The following is a 14,178-nucleotide window of genomic DNA, read 5'->3' as shown; positions in this document are numbered from 1 at the left end:
TACAAAATCTGCCAGAGGAAACAAATTATCACATATCAGGAACAATAACTGTTTCGAACGAAAGGAAAAAAACCACATATAAAATCAAACGACCTATGGGGTTCTTATTCACAGTGTACACAATTTTCACTGAAATATCGCCGTTCACATGGAAAATACATTTGATTATAGTATGTAAAATAAAAATATTTGCTGTAGTGGCGGATACACCACAATTCACCGTTTACAACTCACAAATGATGTTTTAGAAAGGAGTAATAGAATAATCTATCATCTTTCCTAGGACTCATGAGTGTTGGGAAGGTTTATGACTCACAGTTGTCCGAGAATAAGCGAGTGATTTAACCTACTCCATTACTCAAAAGAAGTAGCCCACATGATCGCTCACAGAGCATCATGCGTTGTTGACGGGCCGTCATGTTATGCTCTGTCATGCTTGTCACATGGATGTTGTAAGGAGGTGCATGAGGTCAACACCTTGCTCTCCCAGTCGTTGTCAGCTTTCCAAACATCCAAACATTAGAGCGCCTGCCTCCTATTCAAGTAGCACGTAAGTTGATCTCATGACGTTGAGTGAATCTCCATCGGGGAAAATTTCCTGACGGTATCGTACTGGGAATAGGACCTAGGTACTCCAAATGGCTATGACAGGCAAGTTATTCCATTATGTGTGAAAGTGCTGAAATTAGAAGTGTGCCTCTACGTGGGGAATTATGAGTACACAAAAAAGTGAGCACAACACGAGACAATGGTGCCCCAGGAAAGCTCCCTCGATTGATTCTACTCCGTTTCGACTGCAGGCCAGGCACTGTCTCTATACACGACAGTGATCATGTCAGAGCTCTATATAGAAAATTCGTGAACATTATGAGCCAACAGGAGAAAGAGGTTGAAAAATCTGGATGAATATTGCAAAACTGTAATAACTGAAAATGTTTCTATAGTGAGCTTAAATTAATGTTTCTCAGCAAAAGTAATGGCGAAGCTACTCAAGAGGAACGGAAGTTACTAATAGTTTAGTCTACGGGTAGAAGGCTAACTGAAATTTAAAACTCATCCAGTGAAGGAAGTTTACGGAAGGTCCACGAACATAAGTAATTTCGAGGTACTGAAGGCAACTTTGCCACTTTTCTTGATGACAACTGCAACCTCATCTGTACGATCGCCATAGTGTCTGGTTAGAATCATATGTGCAGACGATCAGTCATAAAGACTGCTGTTAAACGTCTGATACAGCGTAACACAGCCACAAACACACACATGCAAGATGCAGCATCAGTACTGAGCACTTGTAATATGAGAGGTGCACCAAAAAGTATCACTACAAACGTATGTCAGTATACTGAGGAATACACTGCGTTGGTACATACGTTCGTAGAATATTTTCATAACTTTAATAAGCAAAAGAGATACACATAACAGAGGTTCTAGTCATAAAAAAATATATTCTCCTTAGCTATTTACAACAGTATGCCAACGCTGGGGTAATTTTACGATTTCACGACTGTAGAAATCACATTCCTTGAAGCGAAAAATTCGTCGATCCATCTTTGGAGCCAGTTTTCAACCGGAAAGGGAATTCCTTGAAGGCTGTGAGACAGAGCAGAAAAGAAGATCTTCCAGATCCAACTCGCGGGTTGACGTTATCGTGGAGTAGCATCACTTCACATAGTCTTCCTGGCCTTTGTTCTGGGACTGCGTCTGAAAGACTTCTTATTTATTGACAATAAATGTCAGCAGTTATGGTTACACCTGGGGGAAGCAATTCATATATACTACACAGTCGCTGTTGCGCAAGATGCTTGTTGTCTTTTGCGGATGCGTCCTGGTTTTTTTTTACAGGGAGTTGCTCCTTTGTTTGGGCTCAACCATTTCCTTCTTCTCTTAGCATGAAGACAGCACTTTTCGTCACCAATAAGGATACAGGTTAGAAATGGTCGGTACTGCTCACGATCCAGTTGATAACGAGCAAGCAGAGATGCAGTTGTAGCCACCCGCAGATTTTTGGGTTTTTGGCTCAGATCATGCAGTACCTTACGCCCGATTTTTGAACCTTCCCCACTGCATGCAAATGACGTACGATGGTTAAATGACCATAGTTCAATAAATGGGCCTGTTCTCGAGTACACTGACGTGGAGCATTGTATATCAATGATTTTAAACGATTTTCCTTAAATCTCTAAGGTCTTACTAAACGTGGAGAGTCACTAATGTCATAACCTTTCTCCTTAAAACGAGAAAACGGTTTTCTTGCCATGCTCTATCCAATGGCATTACCCACATACAAGTGGCAAACGTTTGACTGCCTCAGCTACTGTCACCCCTCGATTGAAGTCAAGCAGTAGAATATGTGAGAAATTTTCAGAATTCTCCTCTTGGCCTTTCGTTTTCTAGCGTCCACAGCTCCACTCACTAGCTCCTGTTGGCAAAATTACTATTTGTAAACTCAAACAGCAACAGTTAACTACAGATAAAATATGACAATCGATAAATAAACGTATAGCAACCGGAATACTAGCATGCAGAACAAAAACGCTGCGAACTTGAGCACCAACCTAATATACGTCATTGTTGCAAATTTCATGATTTTGTTGTAGTACGAAATTCATAGCTAAAACCGGTGACAGGCAGAAAGATTCCATATTACCGAAACTATTATCAGAATTTGTAACGTTTCCTATGTTTTCCACCTCCTACCGAGGATAAAAATTACGTTTTATGTTTTTAACAGAAAATTAAGTAATAATGCAATGAGTAACCTCAACCTAATATTGTGTAAAGCCAACGATCAAATGTAAATCTCTATCTTCTTCGTAATGTTTTCCTTTATGTAAGGGAAGATCATGTGTGTTCATTTTTTTTAGAGAGGGAGAAGGTCGATCCCACGTTTAGAAGAAACGTTACGCAAATGGCCTACAGTAGCTACTGTATGGAACTACCGATATAATCTGATGTAATTAACATTAATGAAAACAGATTAATTTGTGACGTGTTAGAACAGTAGATTTCGGATACTCATTTATGCTGTTACTTTGCGTTTGATATTAATCTAGACCCATTTGATGCTAATCTAGACCCGTTCTCAACTACACAGCGCACATTTTTTTGTAAAATCTAGTCAACTTTTGACTGCATTTTCTGGGTTGCACGTATCGCGAATTATCTTTCACATGAAACAGTGATGGATGCTATTAAAAAACCGGCGATCTTTATGGGAAAACGTTAAGTACGTATGATAATTGGTTTTAACTGATGTATTTGCAGTTATACTATATTTTGATTTGCATAATATATTTTTTGTTTTTGCTGAGCGGGGTACATCTGAAACTGTGGAAGAAAAAAGAGAATAGGAAACCAAAGGGAAAATCTAGAAAGATAAAAAAGTCAAACCAATGAGAACATTTCCTAGTAAAAATTATTACAGTGGCGAATTCTCCACTTAGCGTTTTTTTTTCCTTGCAACCTACGTCCTCAAATATTTGCTTGACGTATTCCGATCTCTGTCTTCCTCTACAGTTTTTGCCCTCTACAGCTCCCTCTAGTACCATGGAAGTCATTCCCTCATGTCTCAACAGATGTCCTGTCATCCTGTCCCTTCTCCTTATCAGTGTTTTCCACATATTCCTTTCCTCTCCGATTCTGCGTAGAACCTCCTCACTCCTTACCTTATCAGTCCACCTAATTTTCAACATTCGTCTATAGCACCACATCTCAAATGCTTCGATTCTCTTCTGTTCCGGTTTTCCCACAGCCCATGTTTCACTACCATACAATGCTGTATTCCAGACGTACATCCTCAGACATTTTTTCCTCAAATTAAGGCCGGTATTTGATATTAGTAGACTTCTCTTGGACAGAAATGCTTTTTCTGCCATAACGAGTCTGCTTTTGATGTCCTCCTTGCTCCGTCCGTCATTGGTTATTTTACTGCCTAGGTAGCAGAATTCCTTCACTTCATTGACTTCATGACCATCAATCCTGATGTTAAGTTTCTCTCTGCTCTCATTTCTACTACTTCTCATACCCTCGTCTTTCTCAGATTTACTCTCAAACCATACTGTGTACTCATTAGACTGTTCATTCCGTTCAGCAGATCATTTAATTCTTCTTCACTTTCACTCAGAATAGAAATGTCATCAGCGAATCGTATCATTGATATCCTTTCACCTTGTATTTTAATTCCACTCCTGAACCTTTATTTTATTTCCATCATTGCTTCCTCGATGTACAGATTGAAGAGTAGGGGCGAAAGGCTACAGCCTTGTCTTACTCCCTTCTTAATACGAGCACTTCGTTCTTGATCGTCCACTCTTATTATTCCCTCTTGGCTGTTGTACATATTGTATATGACTCGTCTCTCCCTATAGCTTACCCCTACTTTTTTCAGAATCTTGTACAGCTTGCACCATTTTACATTGTCGAACGCTTTTTCCAGGTAGACAAATCCTATGAACGTGTCTTAATTTTTCTTTAGCCTTGCTTCCATTATTAGCCGTAACGTCAGAATTGCCTCTCTCGTGCCTTTACTTTTCCTAAAGCCACACTGATCGTCACCTAACGCATTCTCCATTTTATTTTCCATTCTTCTGTATATTATTCTTGTAAGCAGCTTCGATGCATGAGCTGTTAAGCTGACTGTGCGATAATTCTCGCACTTGTCAGCTCTTGCCGTCTTCAGAATTGTGTGGATAATGCTTTTCCGAAAGTCAGATGGTATGTCACCAGACTCATATATTCTACACACCAACGTGAATAGTCGTTTTGTTGCCACTTTCCCTAATGATTTTAGAAATTGTGATGGAATGTTATCTATCCCTTCTTCATTATTTGATCATAATTCCTCCAAAGCTCTTATAAATTCCGATTCTAATACTGGATCCCCTATCTCTTCTAAATCGACTCCTGTTTCTTGTTCTATCACATCAGACAAATCTTCACCCTCATAGAGGCTTTCAATGTATTCTTTCCACCTATCTGCTCTCTCCTCTGAATTCAACAGTGGAATTCCCGTTGCACTCTTAATGTTACCACCGTTGTTTTTAATGTCACCAAAGGTGGTTTTGACTTTCCTGTATGCTGAGTCAGTCCTTCCCACAATCATATCTTTTTCGATGTCTTCACATTTTTCCTGCAGACATTTCGTCTTAGCTTGTCTGCACTTCCTATTTATTTCATTCCTCAGCGACTTGTATTTCTGTATTCATGACTTTCCCAGAACATTTTTGTACTTCCTCCTTTCATCAATCAACTGAAGTATTTCTTCTGTTACCCATGGTTTCTTCGCAGCTACCTTCTTTGTACCTATGTTTTCCTTCCCAGCTTCTGTGGTGGCCCTTTTTAGAGACGTCCCGTCCTCTTCAACTGTGTTGCCTACTGCGCTATTCCTTATTGTTGTATCTATAGCGTTAGAGAACTTCAAACGTATCTCGTCATTCCTTAGAACTTCCGTATCCCACTTCTTAGCGTATTCATTCTTCCTGATTAATGTTTTGAACTTCAGCCTACTCTTCATCACTACTATATTGTGATCTGAGTCTATATCTGCTCCTGGGTACGCCTTACAATCCAGTATCTGATTTCAGAATCTCAGTCTAACCATGATGAAATCTAATTGAAATCTTCTCGTATCTCCCGGCCTTTTCCATGTATACCTCCTCCTCTTGTGATTTTTGAACAGGGTATTCGCTATTACTAGCTGAAACTTGTTACAGAACTCAATTAGTCTTTCTCCTCTTTCATACCTTGTCCCAAGCCCATATTCTCCTGTAACCTTTTCTTCTACTCCTTCCCCTACAACTGCATTCCAGTCGCCCATGACTATTAGATTTTCGTCCCACTTTACATACTGCATTACCCTTTCAATATCCTCATACACTTTCTCTGTTTGTTAATCTTCAGCATGTGACGTCGGCATGTATACCTGAACTATCGTTGTCGGTGTTGGTCTGCTGCCGATTCTGATTAGAACAACCCGGTCACTGAACTGTTCACAGTAACACACCCTCTGCCCTACCTTCCTATTCATAACGAATCCTACACCTGTTATGCCATTTTCTGCTGCTGTTGATATTACCCGATACTCATACGACCAGAAATCCTTGTCTTCCTTCCACTTCATTTCACTGACTCCTACTATATCTAGATTGAGCCTTTGCATTTCTCTTTCCAGATTTTCTAGTTTCCCTACCACGTTCTATCTTCTGACATTCCACGCCCCGACTCGTAAAACATTATCCTTTCGTTGATTATTCAATCTTTTTCCCATGGTAACCTCCCCCTTGGCAGTTCCCTCCCGGAGATCCGATTGGGGGACTATTCCGGAATCTTTTGCCAATGGAGAGATCATCATGACACTTCTTCAACTATAGGCCACATGTCCTGTGGATACACGTTACGTGTCTTTAATGCAGTGGTTTCCATTGTCTTGTGAATGCTCATACCGTTGATCATTGCTGATTCTTCCGCGTTTAGGGGCAATTTCCCACCCCTAGGACAAGAGAGTGCCCTGAACCTCTATCCGCTCCTCCGCCCTGTTTGAGAAGGCCGTTGGGAGAATGAGGCTGACTTCATATGCTGGAAGTCTTCGGCCGCCAATGCGGCAGTAGTTATTCTGCTTCAGTAGCAATTGGCAAATAGTGATAATAACATGAAGAGTTTCTAGTAAAATTTAATTTAGTGATTTATCCGGAATTTTCATGAGTGCAATGAGGCGAGTTTATGGTAGGCACTATTGTTGAGACCAGTGCCATTACTATGTTCAGTAAGCTGTATTTGTTTAAATAAATAATTATCTTTTGTAGTAAAATTTATTTTTATATATCAGTTTCGAGTTTGTTAATAAATGGATTTTCACAGTAAAACACGATAGGCCAGAACCTGCTGTAGTGGTGAAAACTGCCGGTGACGTCTTGCATCAATGCGCAACTGCGCAAATTCTGCAAGACAAAATAACAGATACTATTTCAAAACTTTATCCTTTGTTGGCGTTGTAATCATCATGTCTGTGAAACAGAAACTCTAGATGTGGTCGCGGTGAAACATAATTGTGAACACAAAAAATAGAAACAGAACCACATCACACAAAAAATAGTGAAACTGGAAACCTATACCGTATAGCAGTGGCAATCAGGCCATACCATAGCCAACTTATAGCATGGACAACGTGAGATAAACGCGTTGCCGAGGAACTTGAAGAAGGAGCTTCCACACTGAAGGTATCTACATCTACATTTACATCTACCGACTAATCTATAATTCACACTTAAATGTCTGGCAGAAAGTTCTTTGAACCACATGCAAACTATTTACCTATCGTTCCACTCTCTAACAGAGCTGGGAAAAATCTTTCTGTGCGAGCTCTGATTTCTCTTATTTTATTTATGATGCTCATTTCTCCCATTGTAGCTTTTCACATTCAGAGCAGGAAGTTTGTAATTGAAATTTCGTGAAATTTTCTCACTGCTACCTTTGCTATAGTGATTATCATATCAAAAAGCTTATTATACCCGCGACAATCTCTCCCCTATTCTTTGATAGTAAAAAACGAGGTGAACTTCTCTCAACTTTTTCGACGTCCTTTGTCAATTCCGTCTGGACTGTCCCATACACCACAGCTGTACTCCAGCGGCGGACGAACAAGCGTAGTGTAGGCACTCTCTTTACTAGACCTGTGGCATCTTTTAAGTGTCTGCCAATCAAACGTAGTCCTTGACTTAAATTTCGCACAACATTATCTATGTGATCGTTCCAACCTGAGTTGTTCCTAATGGTAACTCCTAGGTACTTAGTCGAATGGACAGTCTTTAGTTTTGTGTGATTTATCGTGTAATCGAAATTTAAAAGATTTCCTGTTGTATTCACGCGGGTTCCTTATTGAGAGACAATTTCCACTTCTCGCACCATTCGAGTGATGTATAAGTCATTTTGCTATTGGTTTTGATTTTGTGATGAGTTTGCTAGACGTTAAATGACAGCATCATCTGAAAACTATCTAATAGAGGAGCGAGCATCATCTCCTAAATCCTTTATGAACATCAGGAACAGCAGAGGCCATGTAACACTTGCCTGGGAAACTCCGGATATGACTTCTGTATTACTCGATTTGTCGTCGATTACTATGTGCTGTTATCTTTCTGAGAGGAAATCACGGATTCCGTCGCACAGCTGAGAAAAGTCCACAGGAACGGAGTTTGATTAGATGTCCCTTGCGAGGAAGGGCTTCGGAAACCATCTTGAGTATGTTGTTGTTGTTGTTGTTGTTGTGGTCTTCAGTCCTGAGACTGGTTTGATGCAGCTCTCCATGCTACTCTATCCTGTGCAAGCTCCTTCATCTCCCAGTACCTACTCAGCCTATATCCCTCTCAACCTGCTTAGTGTATTCATCTCTTGGTCTCCCTCTACGATTTTTACCCTCCACGCTGCCCTCCAATACTAAATTGGTGTTTCCTCGATGTCTCAGAACATGTCCTACCAAACGATCCCTTCTAGTCAAGTTGTGCCACAAGTTCCTCCCCAATTCTATTCAATACCTCCTTATTAGTTATGTGATCTACCCATCTAATCTTCAGCATTCTTCTGTAGCACCACATTTCAAAAGCTTCTATTCTTTTTTTGTCTAAACTATTTATCGTCCACGTCTCACTTCCATACATGGCTACACTCCATACAAATACTTTCAAAAACGACTTCCTGACATTTAAATCTATACTCGATGTTAACAAATTTTTCTTCTTTAGAAACGCTTTCCTTGGCATTGCAAGTCTACATTTTATATCCTCTATAATTCGACCATCATCAGTAATTTTGCTTCCCTAATAGCAAAACTTCTTTACTGCTTTAGGTGTCTCATTTCCTAATATAATTATCACAGTGTCACCTGATATAATTCGACTACATTCCATTATCCTCGTTTTGCTTTTGTTGATGTTCATCTTATACCCTCCATTCAAGAAACTGTTCATTCCGTTCAGCTGCTCTTCCAAGTCCTTTGCTGCCTCTGAGAGAATTACAATGTCATCGGTGAACCTCAAAGTTTTTATTTCTTCTCCATGGATTTTAATACCTACTCCTAACTTTTCTTTTGTTTCCTTTATTGCTTGCTCAATATACAGATTGAATAACATCGGGGAGAGGCTACAACCCTGTCTCACTCCCTTCCTAACCACTGCTTCCCTTTCATGTCCCTCGACTCATAACTGCCATCTTATTTCTGTAAACATTGTAAATAGCCTTTCGCTCCTGTATTTTACCCCTGCACCTTCTGAATGTGAAAGAGAGTATTCCAATGAACATTGTCAAAACCTTTCTCTCAGTCTACAAATGCTAGAAACGTAGGTTTGCCTTTCCTTAATCTTTTCTTCTAAAATAAGTCGTAGGGTCAGTTTTGCCTCACGTGTTCCAACATTTATACGGAATCCAAACTGATCTTCCCCGAGGTTGGCTTCTATCAGTTTTTCCATTCGTCTGTATGGAATTCGCGTTAGTGTTTTGCAGCTGTAACTTATTAAACTGATAGTTCGGTAATTTTCACATCTGTCAACACCTGCTTTTTTGGGATTGGAATTATTATATTCTACTTGAAGTCTGAGGGTATTTCACCTGTCTCATACATCTTGCTCACCAGATGGTAGAGTTTTGTCAGGACTGGCGCTCCCAAGGCTGTCAGTAGTTCTAATGGAATGTTGTCTACTCCGGGGGCCTTGTTTCGACTCAGGTCCTTCAGTGCTCTGTCAAACTCTTCACGCAGTATTATATCTCCCATTTTATCTTCATCTACATCCTCTTCAATTTTCATAATATTGTCCTCAAGTACATCGCCCTTGTATAGACCTCCTATATACTCCTTCCACCTTTCTGCATCCTCTTCTTTGCTTAGAACTGGGTTTCCATCTGAGTTCTTGATAATCATGCATGTAGTTCTCCTTTCACCAAAGGTCTCTTTAATTTTCCTGTAGGCAGTATTTACCTTACCCCTAGTCAGATAAGCCTCTACATCCTTACATTTGTCTTCTAGCCAACCCTGTTTAGCCATTTTGCACTTCGTGACGATATCATTTTTGAGACGTTTGCATTCCTTTTTGCCTGCTTCATTTGCTGCATTTTTACATGTTCTCCTTTCATCAAATTCAATATTTCTTCTGTTACCCAAGGATTTCTACTAGCCCTCGTCTTTTTACCTACTTGATCCTCTGCTGCCTTCACTACTTCATCCCTCAAAGCTACCCATTCTTCTTCCACCGTATTTCTTTCCCCCATTCCTGTCGATTGCTCCCTTATGCTCTCCCTGAAACTCTGTACAACGACTGGTTCTTTTAGTTTTTCCAGGTCCCATCTCCTTAAATTCCCATCTTTTTGCAGTTTCTTTAGTTTTAATCTACAGTTCATAACCAATAGATTGTGGTCAGAGTCCACATCTGCCCCTGGAAATGTCTAACGATTTAAAACCTGGTTCCTAAATCTCTGTGTTACCATTATATAATCTATCTGATACCTTTTAGTATCTCCAGAGTTCTTCCATGTATACAGCCTTCTTTCATGATTCTTATGCCCTGTGCAGAATTCCACCAGGCGGCTTCCTCTTTCATTTCTTATTCCCAATCCATATTCACCTATTATGTTTCCTTCTCTCCCTTTTCCTACTCTCGCATTCCAGTCACCCATGACTACCAAATTTTCGTCTCCCTTCACTACCTGAATAATTTCTTTTATCTCATCATACATTTCATCAATTTCTTCATCTTCAGACCTAGTTGGAATATAAATTTTATTACTGTAGTAGGCGTGGGCATCGTGTTTATCTTGGCCACAATAATGCGTTCACTATGCTGTTTCTAGCAGCTTAGCCGTACTCCTAATTTTTATTCATTATTAAACCTGCTGCTGCATTACCCCTATTTGATTTTGTATTTATAACCCTGTATTCACCTAACCAAAATTCTTGTTCCTACTGCCACCGAACTTCACTAATTCCCACTATATCTAACTTTAACCTATCCATTTCCTTTTTTAAATTTTCTAACCTACCTGCCCGATTAAGAGATCTGACATTCCACGCTCAGATCCGTAGGACGCCAGTTTTCTATCTCCTGTTAACGACGTCCTCTTGAGCAGTCCCCGCCCGGATATTCGAATGGAGGACTATTTTACCTCCGGAATATTTTACCCAAGAGGACGCCATCATCATTTACTCACACAGTAAAGCTGCATGTCCTCGAGAAAAATTACAGCTGTAGTTTCCCCTTCCTTTCAGCCGTTCGCAGTACCAGAAGATCAAGGCCACTTTGGTTAGAGTTACAAGCCCAGATCAGCCACTCATCCAAACTGTTGCCCCTGCAACTACTGAAAAGGCTGCTGCCCCTCTTCAGGAACCACACGTTTTTCTGGCCTCTCAACAGATACCCCTCCGTTAGGGTTGCACCTACGGTATGGCTATCTGTATTGTTGAGGCACGCAAGCTTCCCTACCAACGGCAAGGTTCATGGTTCATGTGGGGATTCTAGACATACGAAATTAGTTTGTAATCTCTTCTCGATAGCAGCCATTACTGCGTGTGAATAAATAGCTAGTTGTGTTTCACATGAACAATATTTTCTGAATTCGTGCTGATTGTATATCAACAGACTGCTACCTTCGAAGTAAATCGTATGTTTGAACACGATATAGATATGTCCTAAAGTCCTACTGCAAATCGACGTTAGTGATACGAGTTTGTTACTGATCGTATAAATCCTTATTCCATTCTTGAGTGTTGGTGTGATCCGTGCAAACCACAAGTATTTTAGTACGGATCTACCATAGAGAGAGCGGTTGTATATTATTGCTGAGTAAAGAGGTATGGCATGAGCATACTCTGATAGGAACCTTGTTGTTATGCTGTCTGGACCGGAAAACTTGCCTTTGGTAAGTGACTGAATTTGCTTCACTACTTCAAATTTATCTACTTCTACTCATGTTGGCAATTTTTCTCTATAATTCTCCAAACGTTTTCAGTTGGGAAGAGGTTCGTCGACCTTCCTGCCCAAAGTCGGGCATGTTAAGTACGAAGAAAAACAGAAAAACCCCTCTCCGTGTGGGATGGACTTGGGCATTTATTCTGTGTATCGAACTTGGGACTTAGAAACGACAGATAGGCTTCGTCCCTGCCCTAGTAGCCCTCGGTGATTCACAACCCCACAGCAGTCCACACACCCCCACCGCCGCTCTACACCGAAGCCAGGGTTACTGTGCGGTTCGGTTCGGTCCCCAGAGTGGACCCCCCCCCTCCCCCCCCCCCAACCCCGGGAACGTCTCATACCAGACGAGTGTAACCCCAAATATTTGCGTGGTAGAGTAATTATGGCGTAAGCGTACATGGAGGCAGTATTTGCGCAGCAATCGCCGACAGTGTACCTAAGGCACACAGGACCTCGACACTAATCCGCCGGGCGGATTCGTGCTGGGGACCGCTTAGCCTTCACGATCGGGAAGCAGCGCGTTAGTCCGCGCTGCTGGGCGGGCGGGCTCAACTTGTTCTTGGACGTATCTACAGTCTGTGCAACAAATTGAAGGCAGTTTGTTTGTTGCCATACGCGTTTTGCTTCATTTATTTGGAAAGCATCATCAGTAGCCTGTAAGACACGTTTCCTGTCTTACGTACAATAAACGTATTATGTGGTAGATATAACATGCCGCTATTTACATTTTGTCGAGTCTTTCTCTTGTGTTTTAGGTTAAAATCAACTTTTCTAGCATAAAATTCGCAATGTGAACTTACCGTTCCAAAACAGGAAAAATGACGACTTGTTTCCTCTTGAGAGGTTTGTGGAAGAAGACTTCCACTGGAAGCAAGTGTTTTGTGATGATCTTAGAAACGGTAACCAATAGATCGTAATTAAGTCATTTGTATAACCAATCCACATGTCTGTAATGTGCCACAGAGACGGGTAACAGGAATGTTGCCAGCTGAAATGGTTTTTTGGCTCAATGTCTCCCGTTCCAATTGAAGGACACTGTGGAGAAAATTGCCTGCATGAACCTATGGCCCTGTGTAAACAGTGAGTGTAGACTGTATGGACTGTCAAGAGCCACCAAACTGCCTACGATCCTCGCACCAACGAATTATCTTTGATTCAGCAAATGAACTACAAAAAGAACCACATATAGCATTAAAAGCTAAAGAGAGCCTTCTCGAAATATTTCTGTCCTTTTTCATGTTAATGGAATATGTACCACTAGGTTTAACACATTAGCTTTAAACATTATTGGTTTAGATTTTTGGAACCTCTTGTATTACGTGATATTAATGTAAGAAAGCTCGTGGATGTTTCCAAGACACTGTCTGTGGGGCGGCGAGTATCAATCAAATGGTCGTTAGTGCGTTATGTCATTACGAAAAGAATCTTAAATTGTCTGTGCGAGCTTTCCACCGACCTTCGCCATCTACAAGAGCTTGAAAGCTATTTTTGCAGTCAGCCACAAAGCGACGGAGAACATAATTTCCAGCTGCAAGTCTACATTACTTCTGTTCACTGAAAGGAAATGTTCCTATTTGCAATTTAGTTAATTGTATCAGGAACTATGACTATAAATAAAAGTTTCGAGCTGTAAACATCAACAAACACACACACACACACACACACACACACTCACACACACACACAATACAAGTTCTAGTATTTTGGGTAACATCCCTATCGGAAACAGTACCATTAACAATTCAAAAGAGACCTGTACGGAAAGTGACAAAAAAAAAAAAAACAGTCTATCGGCCTAACATCTAATCAGCAAAAGTTAATTGGTCGTTTTAAAAGTGGAGAATTGTCTCGCTAACATTAGGGGCAGCAAGCAAACAATAGCTTCTGTGAAATCTAAACGATCCAGAACGGTGTACAATCTTCACGAGTTCACTTCCTATTTTTACCGAAAACGCGTTCAAGTCTGCCTAGCTCTGACATCATCCGAGGCACAGCGCTCCCAGGCGTTTGGCTGACGTGTACAGTTTGATATCTCGGTGCGAAGTGTTTCCTACTACGGCGTCTCTCGCTGTATTTACATAGAGCAGAGAACCACAAAACTGAACATTTGTTATCAGCCGCCATAGGCACAGGCAACAAAATCTAAATGGCCCCTTCTCAGACAATTAATAATTAATACCTTTATCATTCAACAATTTACAGTCTTCTTAATTTTTATTGTTAATAC

Source organism: Schistocerca gregaria, chromosome 3, assembly GCF_023897955.1.
Source record: "Schistocerca gregaria isolate iqSchGreg1 chromosome 3, iqSchGreg1.2, whole genome shotgun sequence".
NCBI lineage: Eukaryota > Metazoa > Arthropoda > Insecta > Orthoptera > Acrididae > Schistocerca > Schistocerca gregaria.
This window is presented reverse-complemented; position numbering follows the sequence as displayed.